The sequence below is a fragment of the Acipenser ruthenus genome, chromosome 2 (genome assembly GCF_902713425.1).
Source record: "Acipenser ruthenus chromosome 2, fAciRut3.2 maternal haplotype, whole genome shotgun sequence".
Classification (NCBI taxonomy): domain Eukaryota; kingdom Metazoa; phylum Chordata; class Actinopteri; order Acipenseriformes; family Acipenseridae; genus Acipenser; species Acipenser ruthenus.
The window spans coordinates 57,134,544-57,159,047 of record NC_081190.1 but is presented as its reverse complement, the minus strand read 5'-3'; the positions used below and the strand labels follow the sequence as shown (position 1 = coordinate 57,159,047).

The window sequence follows — 24,504 nt, the reverse complement described above, 5'->3', positions numbered from 1 at the left end:
AGTGAAACATGGAGGAGGCTCGGTTATGTTTTGGGGCTGCTTTGCTGCGCCTGGCACAGGGTGCCTTGAATCTGCAGGGCACAATGAAATCTCAGGACTATCAAGGCATTCTGGAGCGAAACATACTGCCCAGTGTCAGAAAGCTCTGTCTCAGTCGCAGGTCATGGGTCCTCCAACAGGATAATGACCCAAAACACACAGCTAAAAGCACCCAAGAATGGGTAAGAACAAAACATTGGACTATTCTGAAGTGGCCTTCTATGAGTCCTGATCTGAATCCTATCGAACATCTATGGAAAGAGTTACCTGTTAACAGGTGCAGAAGTCTCATTGAGAGCTACAGAAAACGTTTGATTGCAGTGATTGCCTCTAAAGGTTGTGCAACAAAATATTAGGTTAGCGGTCCCATCATTTTTGTCCATGCCATTTTCATTTGTTTTCTTATTTACAATATTATGTTGAATAAAACATCAAAAGCAAAGTCTGATTTCTATTAAATATGGAATAAACAATGGTGGATGCCAATTACTTTTGTCAATTTCAAGTTATTTCAGAGAAAATTGTGCATTCTTCGTTTTTTGTGGAGGGGTACCAACAAATTTGAGCACGTCTGTATATATATTTTTTTATTAGGGATATTCCATGGCACTGGAATGTTTGCGGGAATTTACACAGCACTTTTTTTGTGGCCTTGCTTTACTCTCAGATGGTGGTAGCGTCTGTATAAAATGATGTTCAGTAAGTCTAGCCACTGTCTCTAATCTTACTGTTTCTGGCATTTCTTGGCTGGCAAATATGAGGCTGGAGATGACAAGTCTGAAAGGCTAGAAAAGTAAGCTTGTTGGAGCCGTACAGTACACAACATGGCTGTTGTATAACAAAATCTGGAACATGTACATGTCGAGTTTTTTTTATACCATACCATGGTCTTCCTTGCAACATTGTACGACTCCAGCATTTGGTCCGACTTATCTACACCTCCCATGTGTCTATTGTAGTCCAACACACACTCAGGCTTGTCAAATTCAGGATGGTCCCTCGGGAGTGTATTAGAATTGTCATTATAGTGTAAACAATTTTAAAATTAATTAGAACCTGTCCCGGCTCATGGTGGCAGGGACAATTGGGCAAGCATCAGTGGACCAATATAAATCAATTCTAGGTTTATTCACCAGTCCTATCAGAAGGGATAAACCCCAGAACTTTTTCATGTCAATTAGATTAGTAGGGACCCGTTTGCGCACCCTAGAATATCGCCCCAGGTTGTCCCCATATTGTGCCATGTATTGTTGGGCATACAGATTGGTCTGAATAGCCAAATACTCAAACAAGTCATCAGTGATGAACAACTGGAAGAAGGCAATTGGGGTCAACCCAGTTGTGTTCCAGGTGGAATTTGAGGCTGGATGTTGTTTGGGGGGTGGGGGGGTCCAATCGTAGAGTGGCTGAAATCCACCACCCCTTGGTCCAGGACCTATTGTACCCTTTTCTGGTAGGGGCTCAGACTCTACTGCTGGATTTCTCACTGGAGGAAGAGTCACTCGGTTCATATTCACTACCAGAGTCATCAGGCACAAAATCACCCTCTGAGTCTTCCCTAAAACAACTCGTTGTCAAATCGAAGAGAGAAGAGGTGAAGAAATATACTGTATAACCTAAAAAATAAATCCAGTACATTTTAATCGAAATCGTTATGTCAAAAAACAAAAACAAAAAAAAGAAAGAAAAGAAAAGAAAAAATCAAATGACCTGGAAACAAAATCTGTGACGAATAAAAGTAAAAAAAGTTTTTTTGGTAACGGTAGAAAAATGAAGATCAAATAAAAAGTATATAGTAGATGGATCACAAAAATAATATTCTTAGAAAAATATGTCAAATAGATGCAAATGTAAAATAGAATGATCAAACCAAGATGTAGTCAAATACAGTAGGCAGATGTTATTGCTAATTTCATGAAACACAGGTCGATTAAACAGCTACTAATCAAAGGTAAACTTTTTTTAATTATCAATCCACATTGAAAAGAAAACTAAAGTTACACACAGACTGTTTTTAAATTAATTCGGGATGTTTCACAGTACAAGCCAAAGATAGCCACCGCTTGCGTTCAAACAGGCTGTAAATTACATTGAACAACTGCGTCACATCAAATATATTTTGTCAGTGAAATTAAAGCCAACGACTGAATATGTTATGTAATAGCTCCTCAATGAGCGACCCCAAGTGAAAAAACGGCAATCCGTTTTTTTTTGTTTGTTTTTTTTACCACGTACGTCCTTAGCACTTGGGAAGTGATTTTTTGGATGTACCATGTACATCCGTAGCACACAAGATGTTATACAATGTGAATAAGATGAATATGAAGTAAGATAAGAATACAACTATTTGGGACATAGCTTCTTTTATTTACAGTAGTGGTTAAAACCCTGAAAGACTAAAGGCTGTGAGTGGGAAGAAAGAAATAAAGCCGACCCTAGAAAGTCAGAACCTGTTTTGGTATGCATGAACTACATTTTCAGTTTTTAGGAACCTAGGTGACCTACTTGGCTGTTGTGAGATTTTTGGCAGGCCCAGTTTCCTTTGAATTTGTGCAGCATCTCTTTATTTCTAGCAGATGCATGTTGTGGCAGACTCTAATGTTGAAACCATTTGCCAATGAAAACCTGCTCTGGCTTTACATTAAACCATTTTGGAGGGGTGACAAACACATCTTTTTTTCTCATTTAACCTCTTCCAGTTTTATCAGTTTTGCCCAACATTTTCCAAATTCCCAGGCTAAACCACTAGGTTTTGAAGATGGGAAAGTGCTTTGGGTGCAGAAGGTAATAGAATCTAAAGCAGCAGCCAATAATGTAATGGTTAATGCTTGACTGGTAGCCTAATCATTAGCAAGCATTAGGGAAAAAGATTACAATTTATTTTTTATTTTTTATAAATTTAGTCGTTGCCAATTATTTTTATTATTTTCTCCCAATTTGGAATGGCCAATTATTTTATTATGCTCAGCTCACTGCTACCACCCTGCACTGACTCGGGAGGGTGAAGACGAACACACGCTGGCCTCCGAAGCATGTGCCATCAGCCGACCGCTTTTTTTCACACTGCGGACTCACCATGCAGCCACCCAAGAGCTACAGCGTCGGAGGACAACGCAGCTCTCGGGCAGCTTACAGGCAAGCCTGCGGGCGCCCAGCCAGACTACAGGGGTCACTGGTGCGCGGTGAGCCGAGGACACCCTGGCCGACCTAACCCTCCCTCCCCCCGGGCGGCGCTCGGCCAATTGAGCGCCGCCCCCTGGGAGCTCCCATCCTCGATCGGCAAAGGTATAGCCTGGACTCGAACTCGCGACGTCCAGACTATAGGGCGCATCCTGCACTCTACGCAAGTGCTTTTACTGGATGTGCCACTCGGGAGCCCCAGTAAAGATTACAATTTTAACTGGGGCAGACCTATATCTGTCCAGCTCATCTCACTTGTCTGGTCATCTCAAAAATATTTGAGGAGTGTTATATTTGTTCCTGGTAGTGAACTGTAGTGACTGGGGAAAAAAAAAGAACAAGTATTGTCGTGTGGAAAAGTGGGTTATAGTGCGCAGGTGTAGAGGTGATGCAGTGCTCCAAACAACGACAAACACAGTTCTGGTGATATGATAGTTGTTTTTATTTATAATCCAATGGTCGAAACTGATCAACAGAAACTATAAAGGAGTACAGGCAGTACACAATTGTGAATACTACTCTGTATTAATAATGCACAGGGCAGTCCCAAATGATAACACACAAATTCACAAATAGACCCATACAGACATACACGGTCACCAGTCCTCAGTAAGTGCAGTAATGCTCGTGGTGAATATACAATTATTGTGCTTTAGTGCAGTGATGTTCCGGGTGGGTGCTGGCCTCTGGCGACAGCTCCGCGGATTGGATGAGTGCAGCCTCTCCTCCAATCCGCGGCTGCCACATCATTTCCCTTCCGGGTCGATGAGTTAATGTACCGAAGCTCCGGCCCTTTTCTAAATGACCGACTTCATTTTAACCCTAGGAACGAAGTGTCAGGCCAAGGAGTCCAGGGTACTCTGTTCCCGTTACTTAGCGCCCTCACAGGTCGAGAGGGAGATTTACCACCAAAAATCATTGTCTTTCTGTCACATGTCCAAATATAATACCCTGATCCAAAGTATGTTTTTAGGTCAGTGTGGTCCAGTGGTTAAAGAAAGGGGCTTGTAACCAGGAGGTCCCCGGTTCAAATCCCACCTCAGCCACTGACTCATTGTGTGACCCTGAGCAAGTCACTTAACCTCTTTGTGCTCCGTCTTTCGGGTGAGACGTAGTTGTAAGTGACTCTGCAGCTGATGCATAGTTCACACACCTTAGTCTCTGTAAGTCGCCTTGGATAAAGGCGTCTGCTAAATAAACAAATAATAATATGGAACATGTGGCTATTTGATAGTTTTCGTGCCTTTCCCACTGCTGTGATTGGATTTCATGAACATGTTAGGTGGTCATTATATAATTGATTAAAATTGGTTTACTTCTTTACAGATTTTATGAAATTTTATTAAACAAACCCTTCCAATAGGGCATAGTCCATTGTATTTTTACATTTTTAAAAACATCAGGGAGGGACCTATTTTATTGATTTAAACAGGATTGGTATTTTGATCTACTTGATGTTTTTAAATCAATGTAATCATATTTGGTTTGGTATCTAATAGCCCACAAAATGCCACTCATTTAATATTATACAAATGGGTAATTCTGTGATGAATCACCCAACAGGTTACACCCTACCATCTCCGATCTACACCATACTTGGTTCTTGGGGTTGTTTCAGGCAAACAAGCTCCAATTTACATTATTAGCCCTTTAAAGTCTGCGATATTTTCGCCTGTTTTGCAGTTTTGTTAGGTTTGTGCTTATAAGTCTTTAACTGTAAAGGTTTTTTTACATGTCATATATGGAATTAATCAGCACAAACTGAGGTTCAAGAAAAAGTCAAATTGAAGTATGTGAGACCCACCCTATTTAGTACAGATAACAAAAACCACACAAAAAAATGACCTTTTTTTTTATTTATTTTTTTTTTAGCAAAAACAGTATTTATTATACATAAAACTTTTTTAGGCATGTCAGTAACCTTTTGACTTTTTACATTCAAAGTTCAATGTGTTGGGAACATGTGAAAAGTAAAATGTGGAAATTGGAACATATTTACAAAAGTTACAGCTATATATACACATCATTACCAAAAACGCAAAACAAGCTAAAAGTGTGAAAAATAAGTAAAAATAACATTACTGACACAGCACTATCCTATCTTCTCACTACTGTTTTTCACACAATTTTATCACAGAAAAATCTTGTATTACATGGTGCAAAACAAAAGGTGCAATGATGCACTTATTTTTATTTACGTTTACATATTACCAATAAATCTGTGTGAGCATGAAGTGTATTTACGATAACTCTCAAAATATAATACCTAAAATATAGGAATTACAGTTTCAGAATATATGGTTACAGCATGAAATATTATACTTACTTGTCTATCAGTGGATCCAGTCCTTCTGCAAAATCCAATTCTTCAGCAGAATCACAGCTCTCTTTTTCAGACCCAGAACTGTCACCCTGATTCACTTATAGAGAGGGGAAGAGACTTGAAGCTGAGTCTGGGAAATGGAGACAAATCTAAACAGGTGTTTAGTGCCCTTTATGGTTAATGCGGACTTGAAACTATGTTTTAAATGTTCAGCATTGTCCATGATGTCTTTTCGGATACAAAGATGAAGGTTATGCTGTCGAAGGCAGTCTTGCAGAATGAATATGTCTTCAGGGGTTACAATCTGGCCGTCAGTGGGATGCTGTAAGCTTGTTTTTGTAGTTGTTTGCTTGATTGTTCCCACAATACCATCACAAGAGACTTTGCCATGTGAAGTTGCAAAAAAATCCACTCTGCATCCAAGTTGAAGTCCAGTTCAAGGTGGCAGATATGTAAGAAATGGAACCAGTTTTTGTATTGGCCAGTAAAATCATCACTGAAGTAATGAATTTTCCTGAGGTGGGGAAGTTTTTCCTTCACTTGAGGGAGTTTGGATTGAAAGAATTCCTGGCACCTATTGTACTCTACATCAATGGAAAGTTCTCAAATTCTGAATTGAGCGCAAAACCTATCAACCACATTTTGACTGTTGACCCCTTGACCTGATCAGTCTAAAGATGTAAATTTGAGCTTGTTTGTCTGAAACAACCCCAAGAACCAAGTTTGGTGTAAATCAGATGGTAGGGTTTAAAATCCAACTTTCGGGGGGAGATTTGCCATAGAATGAACACATATTGCAATATTAATCATTGATTTATATTACTGTTTTGTTTTATATAAAGCACTGCAAGTGTCTTATTTACCCCATATGACCATCAGTAGCTACTATATATAGTCTGAATAAGAGAAAGTTTTATAGGTAATATTTTTTTTTTTTTTAAATAGAAAAACAGGACTAAAAAAGGGTATTTAAAAAAAAAAACAAAAAAAAAAACAGTGTTATAAGCTGTTCAAATGGCATGTCCACTAAAGATTACAATATGTAGTCTTTAAATAGATACACATAATAGACAGCTTGCTGTTTACTTAATTTGCGAATTGCAGTATTAGAAATGTGTTTTTATGAGCCTATTGGATTGTGTATTACTCTAGGGAGAATAATTAGTATACAAATGTTTGAATCATTTTAAGGAGTAGTAGGGAGTATAGTGTATTTTTTTTTCAGGAAGTCTGTTACTATGCCATTCCTGATTTATTCCTTTTTCATGTTGATGGTTCTGCGCATACAGTAAATCAGATAATTAGCTCTTACTGTAGGTGGATCCAAAGAATGAGTCACATCCTTAAAGCTAAGCTGACCTACATTTAGGGAAAAACAGTCAATACATACCACTCTCTTGGGTGTTACTGTAGCATTCATTCCCTGCAGTAAAAATCTAATATTGCATGATTGCACAATCTTTTTCTGTTTTAATATACGGTGCCACAAGGTTTACCAATGCTGCTAACATTGATTAGTAAACAGTGTAATTTTGCTGGTTATTATTGGGTTAAATTTACACTTTGGTAGAATGTTCTTTTAAAAACAATATTGGGATATTTAACAGTTGTTTGTACTTTGTTGTAATTGATTAATTTAACTTTAGAAAACCAGGTGCAACGCATAAATGTCTGTACACTGTGACCTTTATTTGAAACCTTCTTCAATCTGCTGAGCTTAAAAGCAGTTGCATTGTGTGTGAGTAGAATGGTGACACTTGAATATCTGCTTTTTAATTGAAGAGCTAACCTGGTGCTGTCTTAATAGCAATCCAGTGTTCTCGAGTGTGGGGTGTTTAAAAGTAAAACAAATAAGATGACAGTTTGAAAAATAAATAAATAATAATAACAATGTCTAAAAACCCTAATTGGGGTAGCTGCTTCTAGTTCTTTCTTTTTTTAGATCCAGACAAGATGAGTAATTTGGGGCATAAAGGACAAAATAAGTGGGATTTAAATCGGATCACATGGCAAAATGCTGGCTATAAAATGCTAGATTTGTGAAATCTTGGAAAGCTGTATTTCGTTTTTAAACCATAGCTTGCATGTTTCAGCTGTTCCCATAAATGAAATTCACTTTGTACAGCATACCAGAAATATTAGCCTACAGTAATTGTTTGACTAAAGGCACTTTTATTGTGCCAGCCGAGCTGAAAGCATTTTAAAATGAGTAATGTCTGTTTCCAGTTTGAAGTGGAACTCTTTTCCAGGATTACAGGCTGGCAGAAACTGGCGTCTCCGTTATTCTGATGAAAAAAATTACCTAGTCTGTGTCCAGTGCTAAGGTTGTTAAAAAAGGCAGTCATTTAATTGAACTGCACTATCAGGAAATACTTGAGGTAGGTGAGAGATTTTAATTTGAATTAGGATTCTCTCCAAGACTGCAAACAGGCAGGGATGGTGGGTACTGGTGGGATCATGTGCTGAAAGGGACAACACACGAGGGAAGTGTACAGTAGGTAGACATTTTTCATTTAAATGAAACATTTGATCTATATTAGGGCTTTAGAGAGCACTAAATAATGTAATTTAAATCATTCAAAACACAAGCAAATGCATGAACATGTTTTCTTGGGGAGGGATTTTGGTTCTATAACAAATGTAGCAACATTTGCAGGTGTCATACAGTTTTCTACAGGTCAGTTATGGTCTAAATCAGTTTAAATGGTTATAGACCAGTGACAAGACACCTCCTGCAACTATGGGTTGGCTCAACTAGAGGAAGAGCGCCATAAATAGCAGGGTGGAGCGTCCTTCTGTTAATTTAGAGAGAACACTAGGAATGTGATGCTGCACAGATGGGTAATTTTTTACTTTTGTTACTGTCTGGTTACTGATTGGATTGTCCACTGCAGGAATCCCTAGTTTGATATGAGCAAGGTGAGTTTAGGTTTTATAGATACTTTTTATGGTGCAGAAAGAAATGGGGTCCAAAGTCTGTTCCCTGCTCTTTGATTGTCACTCCTTTCTACGACAAAGACTTTGTTGTCGTTGTCTGTAGCTTTTCAACAGAAATGGTCACATTGCAAAGGTGAAAAAAGTCTTTGTTATGTTTTACATCCAGAATACCTATTTTTCTTTAGTAAAAGAGAAATAGCTTACATTAGCTTTTTATTTAGTTTTATAAAACTACTGCAATAAATTACTGACATACTAATCTAACTGTCAGTTTTATAAGGCAAGTTTGTTGTGGTACAGTAAAAGTACTTGCAGCTGGTTCTGTCTGTCTGCTGCAGTAACATATCTATTCAGATTACTTTTCAGGCCATTCCTTTTTGCAACAGTTAAAAATATGTTTTAGGTCTAGACGTGTTAAAAGCTTGATGGACTTTTATTTCTTGTCCAATTAATGATTGCTAAAAATGTTTTCAATGCAGTTTAGCTGTGGGGAAAGTAGGTCAATGGGCCAGGAAGTTACTGGGACAGGGGATGCTGCTGATGACTTCATGGTTATACAACCACTGGCTGCTGTCTAGGGAGCACAATGCTGTTTCACTATTTCCCTTCTACACTCCCCCTCTTGTTTTTGTCATTTTGATCAATGGGCTGAGTTCAGAATAGGAACACTGAGACCCAAATGAAAGCCTGCGTGCATCGGGTTGAAAAGTAAATGTTTATGTTGTTGCTATTCTATAATTAGAATAAAATAAATACAATAAAACAAATAGAAATGGCTCCTTGATCAGCCATTTAATTGCATGCACTGAAGGTTTTTTTTTTTTTGTGAATAAATGAGTGTCAAAGAAAATATGTTTAAGTGGTCTTTTTCTGAGAGGGCTTACAGTAGTTGCCCCCCTACAGTTGTTGTACTGTACATTGTATAGTGCAAATGAGTTTACATTTTTTACTTTCTGTGTAAATGTAACAGCAAGTGCTGTTTACAAAAGGCAGCACAATCTGTGCAGTTTGACCATAATAATTCACTACAGACAGATGAGCAGCAGTTTCTTATGTACAGTAACTACAAGAATACAGTGTGAAGCTACAAGAATCGCTAAAGGAAAAAAAAACCTTCCTTAAAAAACACAATGACAACTGTGTTCTACAAATAAGAAAACAGGATAGGACAGTTTACAGTATATATGACTTGGAATTTTGTAATAGAGTAAAAGGCTCAGTTTGACTTCACTTGGTTTGAAATGTAAAGGGTTTTAAAGCATATCCTTTAGAATATCTTCCATGATGCTCTTCACACAGTGACATTGTCACATGTGTTTAGAACAGTGACTGTCTCCCATCCATTTTAAAGGGCAAGGCCATTTCTTTTATTAGCTATCTCCTAATAGTTTCCATAGAAACATGAACTGTTGTATTCAGGGAAGTAGACTGCAATCTGCTCTGACAGTCCGTAATTAAGCACTCCTGTCACTGGAGCTTAGTGTACTGTAACTGTCATTCTGACACTACTTCAAACGCTAATATCCCATAAATCATTTGAGATGCCAACTTCATATTTTCAAAAATCTACATACTACGTACACAACTGTATTGTAGGTCATTTTTCTAGGTCAAGTTCGATTTGTACAGTACATAGTACAAAAAAATGTAGGCTGCCCTTTAGTCACAACCTCCTAGTATCTCGGAGACCTTGTGAGGTATTGACTCCATATTTTCAGGGTTAAATAAACAGCTGTGTTTGTTTGTTTTTACCAGTATTGTCCAGTAAAAATAAACTGTTTCTCTGTCAAATTGTTTTAACCATCTTTGGCCATATCAATGATACAGATCTTTTTCCCATATCCTTTTTACCTTTTTCTTTTTTTTTTTTTTACAAACTGTTCTAACAGCTAATGAAGCATCTTTGAATTCTTGGGAATACAAGTTTGACAAAGCTTTATATGGACATTTGTTTAAGTGGTTGTTCAACATAAGGGTGTTATATTCTGTTAAATTTCCTGAACACTTTAACATTACATATTTAACCATATTTGGTAACCACTCATCAAACTGATTACAACAAGCCATTTTAATGCAGTTTAACTGCATGTGTTAAACTCTAAAGGATGGCTTCACATACCCTGATTACAGTAGCACTAATATTGGACTGTCTAATGTGGCTGTACCTTAAGGTAATATTAAATGAAATAAATAACCTTTACACTGTATTTCATAAGCATCTTTCTGATAATGTTTTTTTATTTGTTTGATAATAACCAAATCAATACATGTATAATATCTAAACATTAACACAGGCAACTTTGCTTTAAATTTATGTAAACATACCTGTCTAATAAAACTGCTTCCGGTATTCAAGTTCAGTTTACTTCAGTATTCAGAGCTGTTCAAAGATGCTGAAAACAATAAAAAATAATCCCTAAAGATCACGTCAACGAGTTTGGCAAGGATGAATTTCACGTTGATAATGTGCTGTTTTGTACTTCATGCAGGAAGGCTCTAGATTAAACTCGTAGGCAGACCATTGTAGAACATATGGGAAGCACTAAACATAAATTGAATGAAAGGAAACGTAAACAAGATGAGGCCGAAATCGCAGGGCCATCGAAAACACTGAAACAGACCACTGTGTTTGGATCATTTCAGCATCTTATAACTGCCAAAGAACAGTGTGAAACTGTTGTTTCAGATTTTGTCAAAATGTGTATAAAAGCTGTACTGGCATTTTGAGATTTTTTCAGCAAGCACATTGGGGAGGCGGAGCCATTCCAAACTCAGACCAATTGTAACTGGAATGCTGCAGCTCTATTTTAAGACTAACTCGGAGTTGAACTAACATGAATGAATTTATTTATTATTATTTGTAAATGCTGGTAAGCTTGTAACTTGCTTAGAATCTGAAAGGAATCTGAAAGTGTAACCATTTTTATTGTATTTATTTATTTAGCAGATGCATTTATCCAAAGTAACTTACACATGTTACACTGTAATACAGTCTGTAATACTGTAACCCAATAACCCTACTGAACATACATATATATATATATATATATATATATAATATATATATATATAATTTTTTCTATTATTATTGTTTTATTTATTTTAACTGCCCTAACAGTAGGCATATTTCCCCTAAACACTGTAGATCGAGCCTTCACATACCATAAAGTAAAAAAACAAAACAACAAAAAAACACAAAATTGAAAACCATGGAATGTAAAACTATATAAAACTGCTTTTCATAGTATCCAACTTGGTTAAAACACTCCTTAGCAAGAGTGACAGGAGGTGTCAGAACTGTGAATATACAGGTACAGAGTTGTCTGTCTGTTAGTCCCAACATGCCTAGTATATTGTATGTCATTGTAAGTCAACTGTAAGTCAGAGTTTTTACCACAATATATTGATTATGCGTCAGTCTGCTGTATCCCAGCCTTGCATTACATCCGCCACCCGTCCGCTCCAGCTCATCCAGAACTCTGCTGCCTGCCTGGTGTTCTCTCTGCCTCGCTTCGCCCACGCTACTCCACTATTCTGCTCGCTCCACTGGCTCCCGATCACTGCTCGCATCCAGTTCAAGACTCTTGTACTAGCCTACAGGTGCCTTGACCAGACTGCACCCAGCTACCTCCAGACCCTCATCTCTCCCTACACCCCCACTCGACCTCTCCGCTCCGCCTGCACTAGAAGACTAGCTCTACCTCCGCTACGCTCCCCTGCCTCCAGAGCCCGCTCCTTCTCCACCCTTGCTCCGCAGTGGTGGAATGACCTTCCTACAGATGTCAGGACTGCCCAGTCCCTGACCACATTCCGGCGCCTCCTTAAGACTCACCTCTTCAAACAGCACCTGTAGAACTCCTCTGTTTGCATCCTGGGACACTATCACCCTTCATTTAAATGTGCTTCATTTTGCTCTTATCTGCCCCCTATTTTACTGCATTTAATCCTGTACTTCAGAATACTGTAATCTGCCAAGTGTTTAACCTGTAGTATTTTGTATTTAATCATATCCTGATGTAACTATCACTATTTAATCATATCCTGATGTAACTATTATCACTATTATCTGCTGTATTATTGAATTGTGGTTTGTCACACTTGTACTTTGCTTGAACAAAAGTTATTGTATTTCTTGCTCTTATTGTATTACTTGTATTGTAACACTTGAAATGTATTTGCTTACGATTGTAAGTCGCCCTGGATAAGGGCGTCTGCTAAGAAATAAATAATAACTATATGAACATAATTTAGATTTATTTTTTTCAACGTCATGTAATCAAAGAAACTACAAAATGGTATCGCAAAAGTCTACCAGAAGCCAATAGTAGTACAGTATTTCATGTTAGATTTTGAAATGTCACATTTTTAAATGTGTCGGTATATGAAAAACTACAAAGCAGTATGTAATTAATTATGTTAACATAACATTATTTGGCAGGTTTCATTCGACCTTATGAAGCAAAATTCTATAGGGTGATGTAAAACTGTTGGCCATAGCTGTAGGTCACGGAGATCACTTTTTTTTTATGATGGATTCCTTTAATTTGAATTTACTTTCGTGATGGGAGATTTACTTTGTTACTAACATATTGTACACTACAGTAATGTTACAGTTTGTTGTATACATACATAGTGATCCACGGGTCAGTTAGAACCCGTTGAGCCTTGACCAGCACCCGACCCGACCCAATTGAGGTTATATTAATATTCATCCGAACCCTTTATTGTAAAATTACTTTATTGTAAAATTATACGTCACTTATCACAGATTTAATACATTATGTTTTTTTAAATAATTGATTTATTTATTTAATATAGCGTTGACAAGGCTTCATTGTATATTGATAAAATGTCGTTCGTCTCCGCTAACAAGGTGGCAGCAGTAGTTTTAGTGGTTATTTGCATTACGATGAACAGGCCACTCATGATCTCTGCATCGTCCCTTTGGTTCACAGCCGCAGCCAGCCTCCCGCAGTAACATTTCAAAGCTGCGCTGGGCTATGCAGAATCTGCACACATTTCTGTGGGTGTTGAGTGACGTCTACAGTGCATCTCCACGATTCTGTGCAGCACTGTGCAGAATTGTGGATATCTGCTCTATACAAACTCCACATGTGTAATAATCATCAAAGCTTACTTGTGCAATGTCGTGACGTGTAGCTATAAATCCAATAACGTGTTTTAGTTTTAAAATACATTATTTTTTGCTATACATATTTTATTTATCCGGTTGAAACAATAAACAACTAATCTCTGCTCTTAAATAATAACCTGTGGTACATGTGTGTGTTTTAAGCAATATGACCGATCATTTTCAATTCTATTTACCATCAGCTAAACAAAGTATTTATTTCTTTCTTTCTTTATTTATTTATTTAATTTTATACGTTAAAATGACTTCACAAACTACAGCACCATGTAATTTGAGCAAATAATAGATCTTAATACTGTTATAGTATAACATTGAGAGTGTACAACTTTATTTATTTATTTTTTTAATTCTGATTGTCTTTATAAAAAAGAAACGTACCAAGTTATTTGGCATAGTAAAATACTAAATACCAAATGTTTAAATCATTCCATGAAAGGAAATGTGATTTGTTGGGTTTATTTTTGTGAATTATAGTAATTTAAGTGATTTGCATTAGTCTTTCTTCATTTTTTAAGCCTTTATTTTATGACTTGCATGATGTACTGTGTGAAAGACTCGCCCTCACCACCGTTCGTTGCCCCTTTAAAAGCAAAGATCCAACACACGCAAATGGATTTTTTAAAGCGCGGTTGCGCAATTTTTAATGAAACAAAAACAAAATACACAAAACAAACACCTAGCTCTCTTTGAGCACTAACTAAAACAAAACAGGAACCTAAACAACAGGACAGCTAAGCTGTTTACCTGTACAAAAACAAACAGAACAAAACAGCACACACACAAAAAGGCTTCACTCTACCTTTCTTTTTCAAATTACGGCTGTACCCACACACCAGCACAGTCGGGCTTCTACCCTCTTCAGCAGCTGCCCAGAGCAGACTGACTGCTCTCCTTTTAAACCCTGCACCTGGCTCCAATTTTCAATAGTAGCCAGGTGCAGGTAATGATCAATCAATAAAACAATTAAACAAAAACAATTAAACAATTAAACAAAACAATTAACAAACCAAAAATGTGCCTTCCGCACATGTTTTCCTAGAGGGAGGAATTAACCCCCTCCCTGCTGTCTCACAACTGTATACCGTGATATTAAGGTTACCACGGTGTTTTATTTAATGGTTATCATACCGCGCAAATTTTATACCGTCCCATCCCTAGATCCCTGTCTTGTAAAAGATGTTGGATCTCAGTGAACTGTTTACAGACAGATTCCATCATTGCTGCTTTGCTATTCCAGTGAGTCTCGCACTCCTGTATCACTGCATCTGGTAAACCTGCAACGGCTCCAGATTTTTATTAGGTGTGTTACAAGGCTTTTGCACTTGTCGATTTACACAAATCATATCTTTCATTTCTTCTGTCAAAGTCTTGGCATCGAAAGTATGCTTCAGCACTATATTGAGAGCATGAGCAGTGCATGGGATCCAGTGGTAATTCTGAAGGGCTGCTTTGAGAGCACGAGCAGTGCATGGGATCCAGTGGTGATTCCAAAGGGCTGCTTCGAGAGCACGAGCAGTGCATGGGATCCAGTGGTGATTCCAAAGGGCTGCATTATGTTGGCGCCCTGGTCACTCCCAAACACTATTTTGGACAAGTCAGTCGGAATACCAAATTCCTGCACTTCTCTGTGAATTTGTCCTGTAAGGTTTTCAGCCGTTTTCGGAAGACTTGCATCGAATTCAGCTGTACCTATGACTCTTGCATTTAACTTCCATTCATCATCTACATAGTGGCAGGTAAGTATAGTGTATGCCCTTTTGTTGTAGTCATCCTTCCACATATCCTTTTAATGGCTACATTTTTCTAAAGCCTTGTTTATATCTATAGACAGTTGTTCTTTTTCTGCACAGAACTACACACGTCTACGAACTGAGACATTTTGTAGTGTTACAACCTGGAATTAAAATGGATTTAATTAGGATTTTTTGTCACTGATCTACACAAAATAGTCCATAATGTCGAAGTGGGGAAAAAAATCTACATATTTTTCAAAATTACTTACAAATAAAAAACTGAAAAGTCTTGATTGCATAAGTATTCACCCCCTTTGCTATGACACCCCTAAATAAGCTCTGGTGCAACCAATTCAGAAGTCACATAATTAGTTGAATGGAGTCCACCTGTGTGCACTTAAAGTGTCACATGATCTCAGATTAAATACACCTGTTTCTGGAAGGCCCCAGAGTTTGTTAGAGAGCATATCTAAACAAACAGCATCATGAAGACCAAGGAGCTATCAAAACAAGTCCGGGATAAAGTTCTGGAGAAGCACCAATCAGGGTTGGGTTATAAAAAAATATCCCAAACTTTGATCCCCCGGAGCACCATTAAATCCATTATTAAAAAAATTGAAAGAATATGGCACAACCGCGACTCTGCCTAGAAAAGGCCGTCCACCAAAACTCAGTGACCAGGTAAGGAGGGCATTAGTCAGAGAAGCAACCAAGAGGCCAATGGTAACTCTGAAGGAGCAGGAGAGATCCACAGCTGAGATGGGAGAAACTGTCCATGGGACAACTATAACCCGGCGCTCCACAAAGCTGGGCTTTATGGAAGACTGGCGAGAAGAAAGCCATTGCTGAAAAAAACCCTTATCAAATCCTGTTTGGATTTTGCCAAAAGACATGTGGGAGACGCAGCAAACGTGGAAAAAGGTTCTCTGGTCTGATGAGACCAAAATTGAACTTTTTGGCCTTAGCGCAAAACGCTATGTGTGGCGCAAAGCAAATACTGATCATCACCCTGAGAACACCATCCCCACGGTGAAGCATGGTGGTGGCAGCATCATGTTAAGGGGATGCTTTTCATCGGCAGTGACTGGGAAACTGGTCAGGATTGAGGGCAAGATGGATGGAGCCAAATACAGGGAAATTCTAGAGGAAAAACTGTTTCAGTCTGCAAGAGACCTGGGACTGGGGCGGAGGTTCACCTTCCAGCAGGACAATGACCCTAAACACACAGCCAAAGCTACACTGGAGTGGTTTAAAAATAAGAACCTGAATGTCTTAGAATGGCCCAGTCAAAGCCCAGACCTCAATCCGATTGAGAATCTGTGGCAAGACTTGAAAATTGCTGTTCACCAACAGTCCCCATCCAACTTGACAGAGCTTGAGCAATTTTGCCAAGAAGAATGGGCAAACATTGCAGGATCCAGATGTGCAAAGCTGGTAGAGACTTACCCAAAAAGACACACAGCTGTAATTGCTGCCAAAGGTGCTTCTACCAAGTATTGACTCGGGGGTGAATACTTATGCAACCAACAAATGTCTTTTTTTGTTTAATTAACTTTTGTGTCACAATAAAAAATATTTTGCACCTTCAAAGTGTTAAGTATGTTGTGTAAATCAAATGGTAAAAATCCCAATTAAATCCATTTTAATTCCAGGTTGTAACACTACAAAATGTGGAAAAGTCCAAGGGGGGTGAATAGTTATGCAAGGCACTGTATATAATCTAAGCACACTCTTAAACTCAGGGGAGACATTCAGGAGAACATAAAGATGTTTCGGACTCTTGTAAGTGGATCGTTCGTGCACTGGGCTTGCAACATATCCAGATGACTTTAATAATCAAGAAACTCACATAGACTCATTCGATTTGAAGTTTTAATGAAACAGTAGTATTAGTACACCTTCGGTTTATTAAATGCTTAAAAAAGGATTGAGTAGTTATAGACTACGTTGAATCCCAGCTGACAGACAATCTGGGAAGTCCAGTGCCTTAACAGGTATAATAGCATTAATACTTCAATACGTTTATGGTTCTAACATGTGTTGCCCTTAAACTATGCATGCATAAAGCGAAAAACGCCCACCGCTAAATCCTACCACATCCGATATATCACTCTCCACAACTAAAACATAAATCCTATGCCTTATAGCAATGCATCAGTATAAAAGAGATATAGATTCAAAATAGTTCTTACCTTCCAAAATATATATGGAAGTGTAGAATATAATGTAAGGACAGGAACTGTTTTCAAAGGCAAAGACTTCTGAATACGACCCCAACAGCAATCAGCTCGATCAGAGATCTTCAGAGCATGGATCACATCAGCTTGTAAAGTTGAGTGACGCTTGAGTAGGATTTTACCTCCGTTTTTAAAGAGATTTTGCTTTGCTTTTTTACGTCAGAAGTCATAATTAAATCTTAAACCTTAATATGCCTTGACAGCTCATGTATTTTAAGTGAATAACATTTTTAAATACACCCAGTAACTTTCTAATGGGCCATCATCCCATAATCCACCTCCCCTACATTTCCAAAATATGTGAGGTGAACTTTTGAACTGATGTTATTCTCTTTTGGTACCAGGGAGTTCCTGAATACAACATACAAGTGAATACAATTATAGATATAAAAACTACATTTAGAGAGATGTGTTTTAATATATAAAACCTACTCTGTTTAATTATTCCAACCTGGGTTTTAAAATATTCTTCCCTTTCAACATTAAAAACATCCTCTGCAGTAAGTTGGCTTTATTTAATTTATAGATGTGATTTAACAATTAACAAAGTCATATTGGATAAAGGCTGGTAGAAGGTTCCTAGTAAACTTCTAAGTCTTTAATTATATATCCAATTATTTTCACTTAAATCCAGGCTATCAGGAACATAGTCAGAACGTAACATTCCCATATGACCTATTCAATGCTTTAAACTAAACATCTGTTTTTACAAAAATCCTGTTCAGGCAAGTTTCATATCACCTGCTTTTCTGCCATGGTCATTCATCATTAATAGAAGACTCTTCTGTAAGCATTTTCCCATACATATGGTCCTATGCTGTTGCTCCCCCTCACTTGTTTTACCAGGTCTTCATTAAATTCTATGATTTAATGAAGCCATAGACAGTTCACCATATACTCCCTTTCATGTACCAGAAGGTATTTAAAAAAAAAAAAAAGATCAATCATCATAGAAACCTTTGATGTAAAACTGTTGACCAGTAGATCTAACTTCAATGCCAATAGTTATTTTCTCCAGATATTATTTATTTATTTCTTAGCAGACGCTCTTATCCAGGGCGACTTACAGTCGTGAACAAAAATACATTTCAAGAATCACAGTACAAGTAATAATACAATTACGAGCAAGATAAATACAATGACTTTGGTTCTAGCAAGTACAAGTATGACAAAATACGATTCAATAATGGAGCAAATAACAGTGTCAGTGATAGTTGCATCAGGATATAATTAAATACAAAATACTACAGATTAAATAACACTTCACAGATTACAGTACTCTAAATTACAGGATTAAATGCAGTAAAATAGGGGGCAGATAAGAGCAAGTAAAGCGCATTTAAGGAAGAGTGATGTGTCCAGGGGGAAAAAAGAGGAGTTCTACAGGTGCTGTCTGAAGAGGTGAGTCTTGAGGAGGCGCCAGAAGGTGGTCAGGGACTGGGCAGTCCTAACATCACTGCGGGGCGAGAGTGGAGAAGGAACGGGCTCTGGAGGCAGGGAAGCGTAAAGGAGGTAGAGCCAGTCTTCTAGTGCAGGAGGAGCGGAGAGGTCGAATGGGGGTGTAGAGAGAGATGAAGGTCTGGTGGTAGCTGGGTGCAGTCTGGTCAAGGCATCTGTAGGCTAGTACAAGAGTCTTGAACTGGATGCGAGTGGTGATCGGGAGCCAGTGGAGTGAGCGGAGCAGTGGAGTTGCGTGGGAGAAGCGAGGCAGAGAGAACACCAGGCGAGCAGCGGAGTTCTGGATGAGCTGGAGTGGACGGGTGGCGGACGCAGGGAGGCCAGTCAGAAGGGAGTTGCAGTAGTCTAGGCGGGAGAGTACCAGGGCCTGGACCAGGAGCTGGGTGGCGTAGTTGGTGAGGAAGGGTCGGATTCTTCGTATGTTGTTCAGGAAGAATCGGCAAGTGCGTGCCAGAGTGGAGACGTGCTGGGAATAAGAGAGGCAGGGGTCCAGGGTGACTCCGAGGTTCTTAGCTGAGGAGGAGGGAGAGAGTGTGGTAGATTCCTGAGGAACGGAGATAGAGAGATCAGAGGAGGGGGAGGAGGAGGAGGGAAAGAAGAGGAGGTCAGATTTAGAGAGGTTGAGTTTGAGGTAATGCAAGTGCATCCAGGAGATAACAGATAGACAGATAGAGATAAGGGAGGGGATGGTGGAGTCAGAGGTGGGGAAGGAGAGGAAAATCTGAGCATCATCAGCATAGAAATGGTATGAGAAACCATAGGATGCGATGAGGGGGCCCAGGGAGCGGGTATAGAGAGAGAACAGGAGAGGACCCAAGACTGACCCTTGGGAGACTCCTGTTGAGAGAGGGCGAGGTGTGGAGATTGCTCCACACCAGGTTACCTGGTAAGTGCGTTTGGAGAGGTAGGAGGAGAACCAGGCCAGAGCAGTGCCAGAGATTCCCAGGTCAGCGAGAGGATAGTAGAATAGAGCGATCGACAGTGTCAAAGGCAGCAGAGAGGTCGAGGAGAATTAGGACAGAGGAGAGAGAGGCAGCTCGGGCAGAGTTTAGTGAGTTAGTGACAGACAGGAGGGCGGTTTCAGTGGAGTGAGCAGAGCGGAAGCCAGATTGGAGAGGGTCGAGCAGAGAGTGGTTGGACAGGAAAGCAGAGAGCTGGCGGTGTACAGCCCGCTCAAGGGTTTTGGAGAGGAAGGGTAGGAGGGAGGCAGGACGGTAGCTCTGGAGGGAGGTGGGGTTGAGGGTAGGTTTTTTGAGGAGGGGAGTGAAAGAGGCTTGTTTGAAGGCAGAGGGAAAGAGACCAGAAAGGAGAGAGGTGTTGAGAAGGGAGGAGATGAAGGGAAGTAGAACAGGAGCAGTAGCTTGAAAGAGGTGAGTGGGGAGGGGATCCAGGGCACACGTGGTGGGTTTGTGACCCGGGAGCAGGGAGGAGAGGTCAGAGTCTGAGAGGGGACAGAAGGTGGAGAAGGAGGGTGAGTTAGTAGGGGATGCAGTGGGTGTAGGGGTTGGAGCAGGGGGGGGGGGTGCGGGGGAGGGAGAGGTGTTAAAGAGTTTGCGGATATCTGAGATTTTAGAAGAGACGAAAGGCAAAGTCATCAGAGGAGATAGAGGAGAGAGGAGGGAGGAGGAGGGGGGAAGGTTTAGGAGGGAGGAGAAGGTAGATAATAGTTTACGTGGGTTGTTAGTTGAGGCTTGGATTACAGATTGGAAATAAGTACATTTAGCAGAGTAGAGAGTAGAGGAGAAGGAGGAGAGGAGAGTGCAGTAGAGGTCTAGGGCAGCAGTGAGTTTGGTTCTCTTCCATTTCTTTTCAGCAGATCGCAGTGTGATTCTTGCTGAGCGGAGCGCAGAGGAGAGCCAGGGTTGGGGAGGGGAGGGTCTAGCAGGTCGGCAGGTGAGGGGACAGAGGGAGTCAAGGGTGGAGGTGAGGGAGGAGAAGAGGGTGGAGGTAGCAGAGTCTACAGAGAGTTGTGAGAAGGAGTCGATAGGAGGGAGGTGAGAGAGAGCAGTGGAGGCAAGGACAGAGGGGGAGAGAGAGCGGAGGTTACGGCGAGAGGTGACAGTGGGGGCAGGAGGAGCAGGGAGAGAGGGGAGAGACGAAGAGAAAAAGAGAGAGAAAAAGAGATGAAATAGTAATCAGAGAAGTCCAGGGGGGTGACAGAGAGGGTGGAGGGGCAGCATGCCCTGGAGAAAGTGAGTTCTACTTGACGGCCAGCTTTGTGGGTAGGGGGTGATGGAGAGAGACAGAAGTTGAAGGAGTGAAGGAGAGGGAGGAATCCGGCAGAGTGGCTGGGGTTGGAGAGATGGATATTGAAGTCACCTAACAGGACAGTTGGGGTAGACAGAGGGGAGGGAGGAGAGTAGATAGTCGAGTTCATCAAGAAAGTGAACGAGAGGTCTAGAGGGACGGTACAGTACAATTAGCAGGAGTTGACAGGGAGAGGTTAGTTGGACGGCATGGAATTAAAAGGTATTAACAGAGTGAGGAGAGGTCAGAGGGGACGGAAAAGAGTAAGGAGGGAGAGAGGAGAAGACCATTCCCACCTCCCCGTCCAGTGAGATGTGGGGTATGGGACAGGACATAGAGAGAGGACAGGGCGGCAGGAGTTACAGTGTTATCAGGGGACAGCCAGGTTTCAGTGAGAGCAAGGAAATCGAGAGAGAGGTGGGAGGCAAAGGCAGAGATGAAATCAGCTTTGTTAGCAGAAGAGTGACAGTTCCAGAGTGCACCAGAGAGTGTGCGAGAGGGGGGGAGAGGCAGAGGGATGAGGTTAGAGGGGTTGGAGGAGCAGCGGCGGAGAGAGGGCAGAGGACGAGGGCGAGAGGACAGAACGGATGTGAGAGACAGTCATAGCAGGACAGGCGAGACAAATAGGTACAGTGGGAGCGGTGGGGTGGAGGGTACAGACCTGACTAGTAGATGGCATCTTCCAGAGTGTTGTTAGGTTCTGATCTATTCGAACAGCGTCTCGGCGCAGGCCTCCCCTCGTTGGACTCCCACAGCTAGACACCCAGCTCTTTTGTTGAGGTTCTTTGGTTTGCTGGCGCTTCGTGCTGGCTCGGAAATAGCCTGCCTGATTAATATAACAACTGGGTGGGAAAACAACTAAACTGTGTGGAAACCAATCAAATAGCAAATCAACTTCTATTGAATTTAACCACACTCACCTGGTACTAATCACACACTACCTCACCTAATGTAGATACCCACGCCTGGTACCGTTCCATTTCAAACAAAGACAAGGTTAACAAATTAATGACATTCTCTTTGGCAAATCCTACTGATATGCTTGACACAGACTGGTACTATTATGCTTTGACTGAAGTTTTTACTTTAAGTTAATTTCTGCATTATATTCTCTTAGTTTCAATCTCTTACAGTTCTTCTGTTATAATAAAACATTTACACTTATATTCTGTTTGAATTATTCTAGAATACCTGTGTTTAGCTTTAAGACTTCAGATCAAGCTTACTTCTTTTTTCTAAATAAAAAACTTGACTGTGAACCTTTGAGTTAATTAAATGAGATTCTCGTTTCTGCTTTTCTCCTCAAGGTTTTAAGTCTTGGCACCAGTAGCTCAGACAAGGACAAGCTTAGCTCATTTCACAGGTGTTTTTTGGTCAGCGTGACCCCAACCCAGCTCCCTTTTTATTCAGACTTACAAAGATACAATAATATTTTTACTGTTATAACAGAATAAACAGGATATAGAATGTTCTAACGTAACTATAGGTTAATACAGAGCATATTATAACTTTTTGTATGAACAGTGTGTTTTAACAATTTATTTAGTATTTCTGCTGTCTTTCTTTTCTTTAAAACATATTACAGTTATTGCAACATTTTAACACACATGCAGTTTCACAAATGTTCAATTTGCATCCCAAAGATCAGCCTGTTTCCAGTAGCTGTCACAATCTTGGGTCAGTTTCTGCTCTCTTTAAAATCCTGATGCCTACAAAAACTTAAGTATTGTTAGCAGATCTTCCATCTCTACATTCCCATTCCCATCATCAGTGGAAAGACTTCAAATAAAGTAAACTGTTTCTATCAAAGAGCCATCTATCTCTGCCGCATACACATTTCACTCAAAAAAGGTGATTGCACCTTGTACAAGGGAAGAGTGGTTTTAGGTTCATTTGTGACGACTCGCAGGAACCTTTGTTGCATCTGCCGTTGGGTATGATGTTATAGGCTTTGATTTTGATTGCCCTGCCACTACTGTTAGTGGTGAACTGGCTAATTTGATTCCTTGATGTCCACAAACATGCCAACACATAATAGAAGACCCAGTTTTATGACTATCATACTTGTAAAGAGCATCACACTGCAAGCACATCACAAAGCCGTTGTACTCGTTTTCCACGTTGACGACCTCTGCAAATTTGTTCCAAACTTGAGATTTATGTTTCTCTCTCTCTCTCTCTCTGTCTAGTTTTAAGTTTTCCAGAGTGCAACATTTTACGAATTACATTTTCAGAAGCCATTATTTTAGTAAGGAATTTGCTAGATGTATTTCTTTTACTTAACAAGGTTAAACTGTGTTAACTACACTACATGGAAGTTAGCTCACTCCATTTCCTTAATTCCGCACATGCCCACTGTTAATTGGAGAAGTATGTTGTTGTTATTACAATATTTAGAAATATATAGTGTAATTCATTTTTTCAAAATGTAATTCTCAACACTTTTTATAGATGAACAACCCGACCCAAAGTTTATTTAAATGTATCTAACTCAAACCCGCCTGACCGGCACATCACTAATGCATATGTTTTGGTCTGATCTGTTAGAAATCTGTGGGCGGAGACAATCCCTAAACAGAGTGATCCTGATTTTGGAATATGATGATGATGATGATGATGACGTTCTGTTAACATTTCTGTTAATTTCCTTTAGTATTGTATTTATATGTTTTAACCTTTTCCATGATTGTGAAAACTAACCGATTGTTCTCTGTTTTCTAGATGTAAAATAAAATAATATTTAAATCGGAAAACAAGGGCCAGAGTACAAAAAGAGACGTTGCAGATTTTAAACTGTTTTTGTCATTGTAAGTACGTTTTCATTACTGGTGCATGCTCAGTTATTAAGACGGTGGTATAGAAAACGCACATTTGAATGTGTGTGTGTGTGTGTGAGTGTGTGTTTCCAAATTTTAGCAAGAACTCATATTAAGTCAGTGTAGTCCATTGAATTAAAAAAGGGCCCTTTCTGTAGCAAGGTTTTGAAAATCAAGCATCTAACTTTCCTTAGTTTATTTAAAAATATGTACTGTAAAACGTCAGTGAAGGTCCTTTTTATTTATGTATACCTGCATGTTAGATCAAACGGTTGTGAACTGTGGTTGGAGTAGGCATTTTGCATGCTGGCAATTGATAAAAATGTTTTAAAAAAACCAGCGTTAATTTATCCTGTGAGAGCAGTCTGGAACAAGCTCTCAC

General features: G+C 39.6%; 1 protein-coding gene across 5 annotated transcripts in view; it reads left to right on the top strand.

Moving 5' to 3' along the window:
• Nucleotides 1–24,504, top strand: part of LOC117409483 (circadian locomoter output cycles protein kaput-like) — a 71,529-nt gene that overhangs the window by 15,396 nt on the left and 31,629 nt on the right. For 4 of the 5 annotated variants that reach the window (XM_034015622.3, XM_034015621.3, XM_034015619.3 and 1 more), the window contains exon 3: nt 24,028–24,113. The exons of the other annotated variant lie outside the window; for it this stretch is intronic. The gene's annotated coding sequence lies outside the window, so the exon portion shown is untranslated. The remainder of the gene's footprint in view (nt 1–24,027; nt 24,114–24,504) is intronic. 5 annotated transcript variants of the gene reach the window in all.